General features: G+C 41.9%; 1 protein-coding gene across 1 annotated transcript in view; it reads right to left on the reverse strand.

Moving 5' to 3' along the window:
- LOC135089558 (histidine decarboxylase-like) overlaps window positions 1–6,346 on the reverse strand; it is a 90,975-nt gene extending 84,629 nt beyond the window's left edge. Inside the window, exon 1 of the mRNA XM_063985257.1 lies at window positions 5,408–6,346. The gene's annotated coding sequence lies outside the window, so the exon portion shown is untranslated. The remainder of the gene's footprint in view (window positions 1–5,407) is intronic.
- Between the last annotated feature and the right edge of the window lie 5,184 nt (window positions 6,347–11,530).

Genomic DNA, 11,530 nt, shown 5'->3' on the forward strand with positions numbered 1-11,530 from the left:
TAGGTTTGTTAAGGTTGCACTGTCATGATCATTACCAGCACCACCACCACCACCACCACAATCATCAGACATCACGCAACCGTCACCTCTACTCTGTCAACCACTCGTCAGATCACATCAGTATCTTTCCATCTACTTCCTTATTTGTACAGTGACATATTTACAGATGAATATATGTATACCTATTACTTTCTTCCTGCTCGTCTATTCCAGGCCGTCTCTTAACAAAACTTTCAGGACTGCATTCTCAAATCGTCTCAGAGTCTTAACATTACTACGTACTTTGAACAGGGTGTAGTAAAAATTATTGTACATTTCAAGAGAACATTCGTGATTTTAGTGATAGTTTAGCAAGGAATAGACATCATCAACGAAAAGAAGTACCCACGGCAACCAGAATAATCATGTATGGCCTTTGGTAACAGTGCTCAGGAGTGCCCTGGTGTTTCAAAATGCGGTTGTTAGTTTGTTGTGAAAGTTCTCTCATTGCGTTGCCTCATATGTTACGTCTATGTCTGTAGCATGTCTGGGTTTAAAGAGTGAATTTGTTGGGAGCTGTGAAGTGTGATGTGGTGTGTACTGAGTGGTAATGAAGGATGAAAGGTATGGGGTAGTGGATCTCTCTCTCTCTCTCTCTCTCTCTCTCTCTCTCTCTCTCTCTCTCTCTCTCTCTCTCTCTCTCTCTCTCTCTCTATCACCGGACGTCTCCTTCACTGCCTTTTCCCACACACACACACACACACACACACAGATAACGCAGTGCCCCTCTCCTTTCTTCTCCTTCCCCTATGGGCGTGTGTGGTTTGAACGCTCAAAAGAAAACGATACTTCGCTTCTCCTTTGTCTGCCTCTGTTTGTGTGATAATGACGCGGTGGGTTTGTATATTAATTTATGTTATTTTTATCTGCCAATCCTCTTCCCTTCCTTTCTCATTCTGCGTTTTTCTTTCTTAATTTTGTTTTGGTTGTTTTTTTATTTTCTTTTTCTTCTCCTCCAACTCCTCCACCTCCTTGAGAGAAATCATGAATTTCCTCTTTCTCTCTCTCTCTCTCTCTCTCTCTCTCTCTCTCTCTCTCTCTCTCTCTCTCTCTCTCTCTCTCTTGCCCCTTCATTTTTATTGTATACCTCTCTGTAAGACGTCATTCAGATCATTCCTTCCTCCCTCCCTCCCTCCCTCCTTTCCTTCTTCCTTTTCTCCCTCCCTCCATCTTTCCCTTCCTTCCTCCCTGCTTACCTCCCTCCCTCCGTCTTTCCCTCTCCTCTCTGCTTACCTCCCTCCCTCCATCTTTCCCTTCCTTCCTCCCTGCTTACCTCCCTCCCTCCGTCTTTCCCTCTCCTCTCTGCTTACCTCCCTCCCTCCGTCTTTCACTCCCCTCCTCCCTCTCTCCCTCCCTCCCTTCATCCCTTCGCCGGCCAGGGTGAGGGGTCAGAAGCCCTCCTGTTGTGAGTCAGGGGGTCTGTAAGCCCTATTGTTGCTCTCTCTCTCTCTCTCTCTCTCTCTCTCTCTCTCTCTCTCTCTCTCTCTCTCTCTCTCTCTCTCTCTCTCTCTCTCTCTCGTGTGTGTGTGTGTGTGTGTGTGCGAGAGAGAGAGAGAGAGAGAGAGAGAGAGAGAGAGAGAGAGAGAGAGAGAGAGAGAGAGAGAGAGAGAGAGAGAGAGAATCTTTATTGTATTAAGTGTTATCAGTGTTGAACCTTACACACACACTCTCTCTCTCTCTCTCTCTCTCTCTCTCTCTCTCTCTCTCTCTCTCTCTCTCTCTCTCTCTCCCTTGCCTCCTTATCTCTCCCTCGACGATCGGTCCAGACTTTACATCACTCCACCTCAGGGAGAGAGAGAGAGAGAGAGAGAGAGAGAGAGAGAGAGAGAGAGAGAGAGAGAGTCCTAAAAGCTATCAAGAAACCAGGGAAACGAGAGCTCAATGCAATACATAAATAAATATATATTTTCTTATTAATAGTTCGATACTTTAACACAGAAAATGCGATAGTTTATTCCCTGTGGTGAACAGTGTGTGTGTGTGTGTGTGTGTGTGTGTGTGTGTGTGTGTGTGTGTGTGTGTGTGATGTTTCTTTTACATAATATGAATGTATCTTATTATTATAATTTCTATTATTATTATTATTATTATTATTATTGTTATTATTATTATTATTATTATTATTATTATTATTATTATTATTATTATTATTATTACTGTAGGAAGATTGGTTAGATGGTGTGTATACAAAAAAAAACATGCTGATACTCCTTTTTCATGATACAATTTTTTTTATTCTCTCTCTCTCTCTCTCTCTCTCTCTCTCTCTCTCTCTCTCTCTCTCTCTCTCTCTCTCTCTCTCTCTCTCTCTCTCTCTCTCTCTCTCTCACTGTACCTTTGCAGATGAACGCAACTCTCACTCGTCTATCAAGTCACCTGTCCTCACCTGGGCGGTGCCACACCTCATTAATGAGTTTGATCAAGGTGAGGTGTTCGAAGGTGTGCGTGTGTGTGTGTGTGTGTGTGTGTGTGTGTGATTTCTCTCCTCATACATGAATAGTGATGAACATGTTGCGTTTCATGGTTATCTCTCAGTGAATTAACCTGTTTTTCTTGTTGGTACGTGTTTTGGTTCTACACTGGCACACTCCTTGATTGCTCGATATTGGCGGTCAGTAAGCTTCCGTCACCTTGTCAGACACCTCCCTTGATTACGTCTTCTGTATAGGCATATGATATTTACAGCCTCTCAATATTCACTCAGGGATGCTGCTTGGTTACCTGTCTCTCCCTTCCTTTCCCATTTCAGCAACAGAACTAACTGTACGCGGCGTCAGAACTGTTTACTTCTGTCGATCTTTTCGCCACCTGAGGCAGACTTAAGAGATACGTTACCAAGACTCTCTCTCTCTCTCTCTCTCTCTCTCTCTCTCTCTCTCTCTCTCTCTCTCTCTCTCTCTCTCTCTCTCTCTCCTATTGAGAACGCCCATTTCTTTGTAATGTTCCACCGCTATAAAAGAAAAAAGAGTAAAAGAATGCATCGGAGGACTCAAGCTGGGTATTTAAAGCATGATACATAAATGCACATTGTGGATGAACATTTTAAAGGATCTGTGATGGTTGACTATTATTAAAACACTCAGGACCATATTCTGAAACAATTCTGCACCACACCTCCACTATATTCAAAAGGCTATTGAAATTTCAAGGGTTTTATTTATTATTTTTTTTTACAGTTCTAATGACAGATTAACAAGATTTCTATATTATTAACAGGAGCAACATTCATTAGAACCCAGATAATCACTTTTATGATCATTGAAAATGGTCGTATTGAGAGACAGAGCGTTCCTGAATACTTGTGTTACAGCGGTAATGAAATCTGTCTTGGGATTCGAATGATGAACTGTACATAGTATATACCTGACTTAAAAATGCGAGTCACAGTTGAATATTGTAAAGGGAAGAAACGTTTGCGTTGTATACTGCAAAAGGAAGATATGTTTGCGTTAAATATTGTAGAGGTAAGATAGGTTCGTAGAGGGAAGGTAGGCTTGCGTTGAATATTGTAGAGGGAAGATAGGCTTGGATTGAATATTGCTGAAAGAACATAAAAAGGAGTAAAGGAATGTGTACGTTGTAGAATTCAAATAGGAAATTTCGTGCGTATTTATAGAGAACGAAAGCTTATCATGATTCAGTAGTGTACAGTCTTGGCCGAAAGTCGAGTAACCTTCCATACTCCCTTCTGTGATTTGCCTTTTTCCCTTGAGTCACAAGTCCAGTGATGTCTTAAGCATTTGACATGTATTAGATAAAGAGACTGTCAGGAGATCAGAGGACTAGTGAGCGAGGTGGAGGGATGGAATTGCGATAGAACTGGAAAGGATTGGAGTCACAGAGAAAGATGCAAGGGACAGAAACAACTGGAGGAAACTTGTACATACGTGGCGCCAACCCCCTCACTCTTGGGAAACAGCGGAAGGAAAAGAATAAACACGTTAAGGCTGATGGAAAAAAAAACTGAGACGTGAACAGACATAACCGAGATTGTACAGAATAGTGAGTTACGTTCATTTGTAGCTGCGACTATTTTCATGTGTGATGCAGTGAGGGGTGAAGGAATGCATCATGTGCCTGGGTGTTTTATAAAGGACGTAGATTTCTGGTACCACAAATTTCGAATATCAGGTATCATGGATTTTTATTATTTATTTATTTATTTTATCTTTTTCGTTTATTTAGTTACATCGGTGTTTCAGTATTTTATAAAAGACCCATATTTTAGGTATCCAAGATTTTTTTTTGTGTATTTAGACTTTAGAGGGAGAGAGGGAAAATAAAACAGACGAAAGGAGTAAATTCACTTTAAAGAAATACGATGATTATGATACAAATGTACAAAATGAAATGTACAAATGTATGTAACCTACGATGAAATAGAATCGTTAATTAGTTTACTGTATGAACTTTTGAGTTGAGCATTGTAGTAGTAGTAGTAGTAGTAGTAGTAGTAGTAGTAGTAGTAGTAATAGTTGTTGTTGTTATTGTTGTTGTTGTACTACTACTACTACTACTGATGATAGTGATGATGATGATGATAATGATGATGATGATAATAATAATAACACGGATGAAGAAACCGTAGTACAGGTAAAATTAACTTGAAAATATTGAAAGACGTTAAATAAAAATAATCAATAAAAAAAATGCAAAGCTACTTAAAATTACTGAACGACACAACATTTTAAAAGAAGAAAGTAAAACAATTATAAAAAAAATAAAAACACCATTAGAAAAAAAAAGAGAGGGGTAGGTGACATATTATGTACAAAAAAAAAAAGTTATTAATAATGCTATTGTGTTAATTACAGGAGTGAAAATAACAAAGTGAAAAATTGCACATAGAAACGAGAGTTCATTGTTACAACTCAAGGATGGAAAAAGAATAAAGAAAGAGAAAGAAGCAGAAAGGATAAAGAGAAAAGAAAGAAACAAAGATGATAATGAAAAAAAAAGGAAAGAAGAATAGAATAATCATAAAACAGCCACTTTTTCCCTTTAAAGTCGGTTATTGTCTTATAAAAATGCATTATGAGTTACCTAAATTTTATAATTCATGTAGATAAAAAGAAAAGAAGGGAGAAAAAGGCAAAGAGAAAAGGAAAGAAGAAAGCAAGAAAAAAAGAGAAAAATAAAGAAAAAAGAAATAAACAGGAAAAGAAGTATGTAGGTAAAGAATATATCGACCCAAGATGAAAGCGAACAAGACAAGGAAACTGAAGTCGAGTCGTGGCGAGACAATCCCAGCAGATAAACACGCGGAAACACACCAGACGCAATGACTGAAGACAGAGAGGAGGAGAGGAAACCCTAGAAAGAACTGGTGAACCGGCGTGGACTGAAGGAAGTATGCTACTCGGCTCACCTTCTGCTGCAGAGTTAGCTGAGCGAAGCGGGGTGGCTGAGACGAGAGGGTGCGGAGGGGCGTGTGTGCTCCGTATGCGAGTCGCGTGTGGTGTGTTGCCTGGCGTGTGTGTGTGTGTGTGTGTGGACTTGTTGCTGCTGCCAGACTACTGTGGGGGAGAATGGGGAAAGACGAGGGGGTGATGGCTGGAAGGGATTGAAAGGCCTTGCGGGGGAGGTGGCGGCAGGTGGATGGAGGGAGACGGTGAAGAGGGGAAGGCTGGAGAGGAGAAGGAGGAGGAGGAGGAGGAGGAGGAGGAGGAGGAGGAGTGGTGCGTAGGCGTCTATAACTCTGCTTTGGGGAAACTTACCGTTTTTCTCTCCCGTCACCTCCTCCTCCTCCTCGTCTTCCTCCTTTACCTCCTCTCCTCCTCCTCCTCCTCCTCCACCTCCACCTCCTCCTCTTTCTCGACCTTTCATAACCTTGTCCTACTCTCTCTCTCTCTCTCTCTCTCTCTCTCTCTCTAAAACCCCTAAACATGACGTAAAGTAATGACATCACATAGCGCTCCTCGCCAGCCAATCACCACTCGGAACGTACCCGGATAGAGGTCGTTGCTTCAGCCAATCACGAACCGCGACTTTTCTGTGATGTAACTAGAAAGGCAACGCCCACCAGGCACCTCCTCCAATCAGCGAGCGAGGCGTCATAGGCATACACGGCGGGAGAGCCAATGAGAGGGCGAAGACGGGAGAATGAGTGTTTTTGGTGTGGTCAGCTGTGAGAGTGTATAAAGGGGTGTATAAGAGAGTAAGAGAGCAGCGTAAAGACACCCGAGGGAAGACGTGGTGACACTGAGTATATAGCGAGGCACGAATATCCCCAGACACTCAATATAAACAATGAAACGTGATGCCCTGGAAGAAAACATTGGAAAACTGCTCAGAAACCTCTCTCTCTCTCTCTCTCTCTCTCTCTCTCTCTCTCTCTCTCTCTCTCTCTCTCTCTCTCTCTCTCTCTCTCTCTCGAAACTGATGCAATAGTAATAGTAATTGTAGTAGTTATTGGTATTGTTGTTGGTGGCGGTGATAATAGTGGTGGAGGTGGTGTGAAAACGCGTGGGTGTGTGTGAACGTCATGAAGGGGAAAGACAACAGAGAATGAAAGAAAGATTAGTAGGAAAATCTTAACACACACACACACACTTATCAGGCAGGGTGATTGGTGGGCGTCATCTTGCGAGACGCCGCCACGATTGCATTAAGACGTGGACGGATGATGAGAGAGAGAGAGAGAGAGAGAGAGAGAGAGAGAGAGAGAGAGAGAGAGAGAGAGAGAGAGAGAGAATTAATCAGGAAAACAGACAAGTATGCAGGCAAGGCACTATATTTAGAAAGGTTCCTATTCTGAAACGCTTAGCTCTCTCACCACGACTGTTTCCAAAGGCCATAGAGATGATTGGCTGGATTATCTAAAAGGTTTCCGTTGTTAATAATGTAGAAATCTTGTTAATATCTCACTACAACCAAAATAAATAAATTAATTAATTAATAAAAAAAAATAAAATGAAATAAAACCAGTGTAACTTCAACTAAAGCCTTTTTAAAAGTATTGGAGGTGTGACGCAGAAGTGTTTCAGAATTATGATCCATGGACGATGGGACTCACAAACACACCAACAGACAAGGCCTACAGAGAGAACAACTGACATACAGACACACTACCGTACATACTTAGACCGACAGACGAACAGACTAAACTCAACACGTAAACTCCGAAGTCTTTTTATCACGCAGGCAAAGATTGATGTTTGTGTGTGAGGATGCCGGTGTACTGGACGTATACTTGTGTTGTCTGGTGGTGTAGTGTGACTGGTTCCACTATGTTGTAATGATTTCTCTGTTGTTGTTGTTGCTGTTGTTGTTGTTCTTTCTTTCTTTCCTCCTTTCTTTTTCTTCTTATAATAATAATAATAATAATAATAATAATAATAATAATAATAATAATAATAATAATGTTTCGGTTTGTTGTCCACCTCCACTTGTTCTGAATTGATGATTGTTACTTGCATAGTCGATTGATGATGCTTGATGTGTTGGTAGCGTGGAGGACCGGACTGAGGCGGTGATTCTGATAGCTTGGAGGTCGTGGGTAGTTGGTTGATATAGTGATGTGTGCGAATAAAAGACACGATGACGAGAGTTCTTGATTTAATAGTAGACAGATAGGAAACACTTGATTCAAGACGAAATTATAACGTGACGATTGACTGTTCTCTCTCTCTCTCTCTCTCTCTCTCTCTCTCTCTCTCTCTCTCTCTCTCTCTCTCTCTCTCTCTCTCTCTCTCTGAAGTGATATGATTTATAACTGAGCAGCGTTTTTCACAGCTGACTGTGATTGAGCGGAACTGAGTGAGAGACCAAGACCGACTGCTCGTGACTGGGTGACTGACTGACTCCGACTCTGACTGGGACTGAACCGGAACTGAGAGCTCGTTACCATGCAAACCGTATTTATCTGAGCTAAGTGGATCATAGTTAGTTATCCCTAAGGACTGGAAGTGGCTGTGAAATTCCCTTGAGAGGTAGAGAAGGGGGTGACGAACGCAGGTGTTATCCCTAAGGACTGGAAGTATGTGTGAAATTCCCTTGGGAGGTGGAGAATGATCAGGAAGGAAGACAAGCATATGTACGCAGGTGTTATCCCTAAGGACTGGAAGTGGGTATGAAATTCCCATGAGAGATGGAGAAAGGACTGGCTGGTCATGGTACACGTGGTATGAATATATGAAAAAGTGAAATATACATATATGTAATAATAGTAATTGTTGAAACTGATACAGATGCCTTCCCCCACGAAAAAATGCACCCTCGCATTTGGATATAACAATAAGGCAGTAGGATGGGAACAATTAACAGATGATACGTGACATCAGAGAGAGAGATTCCAGAACGAGAACCTTAATAATAACATACAGACATGATACGATAATATAATATATGTACAATACATATAAGTAAAGAGAGGTTAGGTTAGGTTAGGTTAGGTCAGGTCATAATACTGAAATTGGATGATTAAACCTTGGAACGGGAACGAAGTTTCAGTCTGTAAGAAGGTACGAGTATGTGTGTGGTTAAGCTCGAGTCGTTTATAGGATCTGTTAAATCAGAACTTAATGATACCTGATGTGCACACTCATCATCCAATCCCTTGTTCACACGCTAATGATCGACATGGACGATCTGTTCCTCTAAGGTTTTGAGATCTAGAATTTTTACTTGTGGCCATGGAGTGATTCGATTACACGGTGTGGCCCAAAGAACAATGGATCTAATTTATAGTTACGATCGTGAACTCTGGCGAAGACTATATCGCCGACTTCAGTGGAAGAATCTGTCGCTTTACGATGTTGTTTTTGCAGCATCTCAGTCTGCGATGCAGTGAGGCGATCGTGGATGAGCTTATGAGTGAACTGAAAATTGCAGAGACGACATTTGACGTAGTCATCCATGTTGTAGACAGGATGCGCCGCGCTATGGAGAAATTCATATGGAAGACACTTGTCGGTACCGAACACAACGAAATGTGGAGACTCGTTGATGGTGGAGTGCATTGCTGAGTTGATAGAGCAGGCTATCTGAGGAAGCCATGCGTCCCAGGAGTGCTTTGCTTCTGTTATGTAACGCAGAACGTCAAGGATACGTTTATTACAACGCTCTACTTTGCCGTTTGAACTGGGTGAGTGAGGAACAATGTTACATTTCTTGATATTAAATTCTTTACAAATCTCCTGTAAGACAGAGTTATTGAATTCAGCGCTATTGTCAAATAAGATCAGGAGGAGAAGAGGAGTTTTATAAAGACAATTTATGTTGTTGATGATCGCGCGACCAACAGAAGTATCAGTTTTATCCTTGAGAGCAAAGAGAATGGTGAAACGAGTGAAACTATCCACACAAACTAGAAGATACTGATAACCGTTCTCTGTAAGTGGAAGTTTGAGCAGATCAACAGAGACTGAATCCCAAGGAGCGGAAGCGATGGGGCATGGAAGCGATGGACTCTCGTTTGCGAGTGAGATACGATGTGAAGCACACTGAGGACAGAGCGCACAGTGTTGAAAGATATCTTTCCTCATAGTCAGCCAGAAATATGATCGTTTTACCTGCGCGAGGCATCTTTCCCGACCTGGATGTCCTGCGTCGGATGAGTCGTGAACATGGTGAAGTATGATACTCAACAGCGACTGAGGTACCACGAGCTGAGATAAACGTTCACTAGAATCGTCAGAAGAGACATCACCCGACTTATATAAGAGATCGTCTTGCATGAAAAAACGTATCAGCACTCACTTGCAACTTAGGAAGATTTGTCTCATCACCAGATTCGAGGTAATAACCAACACTAGAACGGAAGGCGTCTGAACGTTGATGGTTCCTTATTTCATCCGTGGTTGACATGGCAGGATTTTCTGTCATGACGAAGACAGCAGCAACATTGCGTGATAGTGCATCTGCCACTGAATTTGCCTTACCAGGAATATATGAAATCGTAGGATTAAATTCTTGAATCGTGAGATGCTAGCGAGAAAATTGACCTGTGAAGTTGTTGCCTTTGAAGGTCTCTGTAACAGCATAATGATCAGTGTGGATATGAGTCTTATAGCCTAAGATAAGTTCACGGAAATGACATAACGCCCAGATCACGGCGAGACTTTCATGCTTTGTGGCGTCATAATTTTGCTCTGCCTTGTTGAGAAGTCTGCTAGCGTAAGCTAATACGGGATGTTTACTTTCACGCTTCGTGACGTCATAATTTTGCTCTGCCTTGTTGAGAAGTCTGCTAGCGTAAGCTAATACGCGATGTTTACCGAGTGAATCTTTCTGCATGAGAACAGCACCGATCCCAAAGCCAGAAGCGTCAGTGTATAAGATGAAATCTTTCTCGAAATTTGGAAAAGCAAGAACTGGTACTTGACACACACAAGGCAGTTTTGAGAAGATCAAAGGCATCTTGTTCCTTTTCAGACCAGATGAATGCAACATTTTTCTAGAGCAAATGAGTGAGAGGTTGAGCGATAAGGCTGAAATTTTTGATGAACTGGCGATAAAATTCAGCAAGACCGATGAATTGCCTGATCTGATCGATATTAGCAGGAACAGGGAAATTTTTCACAGCATTTACCTTGTCATCTAAGGTGTGAATACCATCTCTGTCAACTTTGTGACCAAGGAATTTGACTTGCTAAACATTTGATGAGTTTGATCTTTAAGCCAGCAGCTTGAAAGCGTGACAGAACGAGAGACAGCGTGTGAAAATGATCCTGTAGAGACTTTGATGCAATGATAACATCATCAAGGAAGCAGAACACACTTTTACCGAAAAGACCTAAGAGAACAGAATTCATCAGTCTCTGAAACGTTAGAGGCGAGTTACGTAGACGTTAGGTCATGCGTTTGAACATAAATTGACCAGAGGAGGTAGTGAAAGCAGTATATGGCCGTGAAGTTTCCTCTAATTCAACTTGGAAGAATCCTGAGTGTAAGTCTAGGGTAGAAAATACCGCATTTGAATCTCCGAGAGACTGAAGAAGATCACCTAATCTCGGCATTGGATAACGGTCAGGAATGGTAGATGCGTTGAGTTTTGTGAAGTCGACAACGACACCCCCATCGCCTTGTTTCTTTGGAACGAGTAACAAGGGAGCGTTATGAGGTGAACAGGCAGGTTTCACTACATCCTGAAGTAACATACCTCACACAGGTTCATCAAGCAGAACACGAGGACTGTGTGGCACCCTGTAGTTCGGGGTGTAAGATGGTCTGGACCCTGGCATCAGATAAATAGCGTGAGTGATGACGTCTGTGTGGCCCAGAGGTTCACCTAGGAGCGAGACAACGTTCCTGAAAGAATTTAGGAGAGCGAGTAATTCATGTTGAGATTCTGAGAAATCAAGTACAGATATGTGATCATCCATGATAGGCGGGAGAGAAGACGTGTCATGGCTGTCAGATGCAGATACATTATTGATAGAGGAAGAAGGTAAATCATTCAAGATTACAACTTTCTCAGAGTAAGGCAAGGCTTCTCCGAGTAGCACACCTGCTTTGAGCTTGACAGGCGTAGATGTGACACTTTTCAGCC

This window comes from Scylla paramamosain, chromosome 33 (assembly GCF_035594125.1).
Source record: "Scylla paramamosain isolate STU-SP2022 chromosome 33, ASM3559412v1, whole genome shotgun sequence".
Taxonomy (NCBI): domain Eukaryota; kingdom Metazoa; phylum Arthropoda; class Malacostraca; order Decapoda; family Portunidae; genus Scylla; species Scylla paramamosain.